Consider the following 2,917-nt stretch of genomic DNA (forward strand, 5'->3'; position numbering starts at 1 on the left):
TGACTACGTACTTAATAATATATGGTGGTGATATAATAAAAACGAAGACGAATTGGTTATGTCAGCTGTGATAATCAACTACCATTGTTATTCAATTTTAAAAAACTCTAAAATTTGGTGTAGAATTATTTAATATTGAGTAGGCTATTCTTCTTTAATAGTTTCGTTTGTGCATGATATCAAACATTTGAAGATATATTTTCTTTTATTACAAATTGTTTCTAAGCTACCAAAATTGAAACTAGCCCGTTGGAAAAATTGGTCCAAATGGAATTTGATATATCATATTGCTATTTAATATGTTAGTTGAACTCCAACAAAAAATAGAATAAAAAGTTGAGTGGAAGGAATAATAGAAAGGTATAAAATAATTAAATATGATATAAAAAATTAGGGTTCATTCGATTTGTGTTTCAATTTTCAGTTTTAGTTTTTGAGTTCATTTCCAATTTTTTATTTTGAAAGTCTACATTAAGATCGTTAAAAACGAATTTGCTTTGTCATTTTGAAAAATTATTTCTCAAAATAAAAAATTAGAAAATATTTTTGGTTTGAAATTTTAAAAAATTATTTTATGACATTTTATTTTATAAAATTATATAAAACATTTTAATTCATGAAATTTAATTATTCAGTAAAATAGAACAATTTTATATTAATATTATCAAGTAATATATAAATCTTACAATATTTTTCTCGTTATAAAAGTAAAATAAAAACAACTAATTAACTGATTTCAAAATATATGAAATAAAAATAATTTTTAATGACATGAACTGAAATATTTTGTTGTTTGTGTTAATTTAATTTTTTTTGAAATTTTTATGTAAATAAGTATTAAGAACTTGAATTATTTTTATTTTTTAGAAATTTTTATAATTTTATTTTTTAGAATTTTTATTTTTCTTTTTTAAAATTTTAGGTTTTGCTTTTTTTCAAAATTTTATATTTATTGTTTTTTGTTTTTTGAATTTGGTTTCTTGAATTATGCCCCCATTTGGCCCCCCATTATTAGGTATTACAATTTTTTAAAATAGTGTTTTTAAGGGAATGTGTGATTTAAAAAAAAAAAAAATCGATTTAAGTGTAATATTATTTTATGGAAGATTGTATGTTTGATTAAAAAAAAGAGAGAGAGAGAGAGAGAGAAATTATAATGTGAAATAATGGGGGCTATATTTTCCATAAAAAAAATTATTTGTTAGAATTTTAAAATTTTATTTAAACACTTATTTTCCATATTTTGAGTCAGTATTTTCACTAAAAACACTCAAAATATCATAAATGTGTTTTGAATTTTACGTTATAAATTTATCCTTGTTTTCGAAATAAATTTTTAGAAATATCCGACTAAACACGATTTTAGCATTTTACAAAACTAAATATTAACACAACTCAAAAATAACAAACCAAATGCACCCTTATATTTTATTTTTAGATTGATCAGGGCACAGCAACACAGTAGATCGAACCCACAAAGGCTCAATTCTCTTTATGATTGGACTAGTTCGCAACAAGAATTTAATATAGACATGGTTCATGAATCATCACTGGCCCTTTATTTTTTTCTTTGATGTATATATTATTATCAATAAGGCAACTGAAAAGGAACATAAAACATAAAATTACTTGATTGTGGCCATAGTTTGACAACAATTTTAGTGTTGTTGGTCTCCTTTTTTTTGTAGAAGCAACGTAGCCAACAGATTTTGGCTCCTCTCTTGTCCACGTAATTTTATGTTTTGTATACTTAGACAAATTGTAAGTTGTATGTGGCCCTCTCTGGACTGGGAAGAGGCAACTACGTATACTTAGAAGGTTAAATTAGTCTTTGTAAGAGTAGATATTTGATTATGGGACGTACTTATAAAGACGTGAGCCACTTAAGGAAAAAAGTTCAGACCTGCGGCTTATAGAGAGTGAAGAGAGAGATTGCAAAAGTCATATATATGTTGGGAGCATAAACATGTATTACCTTTTAATGGCACAATGTGTGAGTGTTTATAGTAGAAGTGGGTGAATAAGAATCATTGGATGAAGAGACAAATGACCCCATCCTAACGATCGAAGTACTTTATCATAGGTATCAATCAATCGCTCGTAGACTCGAACGCATTAATGTTATGACTCTTTGCCTTCCTAGGCCTGTCATGCAGGTTTTGGCTTGGTAGGGTGACTATTGCGGTGAATTGTCACATTAATTAATCTTAAGAGATCTTGTTTGAAAGATGATCTGTATAGTCTTTACCTGCCTCTCCTCATCTATATACGTTGTTTTGGCCCTAGACATGAGTTTGACCTCTCCATAGGGTTTCAACTTCTTCATAGGGTTCAATCAAGAAGAATGACATGGAGTGTTGGCCTAAGTTCATTAATTACTATGTGATTGTCAAGTAGCTATGCTTGGAACCTTACTAGAAGAAGCGCAACAAGTGTTAAAGGAAAGAAAACACTAGTCTTGGCAAAACATTACACTTATGCAAACAAGTCAAGTTTCTTCAAATTATCCTATAATTCGGTTAAACAGATTTAAAAAGAATTCATATGTATATCAATCTTTTCAAAAAAACAAACATGGAGAGAATAATTGACTGTCGCCACAATTTGATAACAATTTTATCGTCAAAGAAAACAAATTGTCACATTAATTAATCTTAAGAGATCTTGTTTGAAAGATGATCTGTATAGTCTTTACCTGCCTCTCCTCATCTATATACGTTGTTTTGGCCCTAGACATGAGTTTGACCTCTCCATAGGGTTTCAACTTCTTCATAGGGTTCAATCAAGAAGAATGACATGGAGTGTTGGCCTAAGTTCATTAATTACTATGTGATTGTCAAGTAGCTATGCTTGGAACCTTACTAGAAGAAGCGCAACAAGTGTTAAAGGAAAGAAAACACTAGTCTTGGCAAAACAT

The sequence above is a fragment of the Olea europaea genome, chromosome 13 (genome assembly GCF_002742605.1).
Source record: "Olea europaea var. sylvestris chromosome 13, O_europaea_v1, whole genome shotgun sequence".
Lineage (NCBI taxonomy): Eukaryota > Viridiplantae > Streptophyta > Magnoliopsida > Lamiales > Oleaceae > Olea > Olea europaea.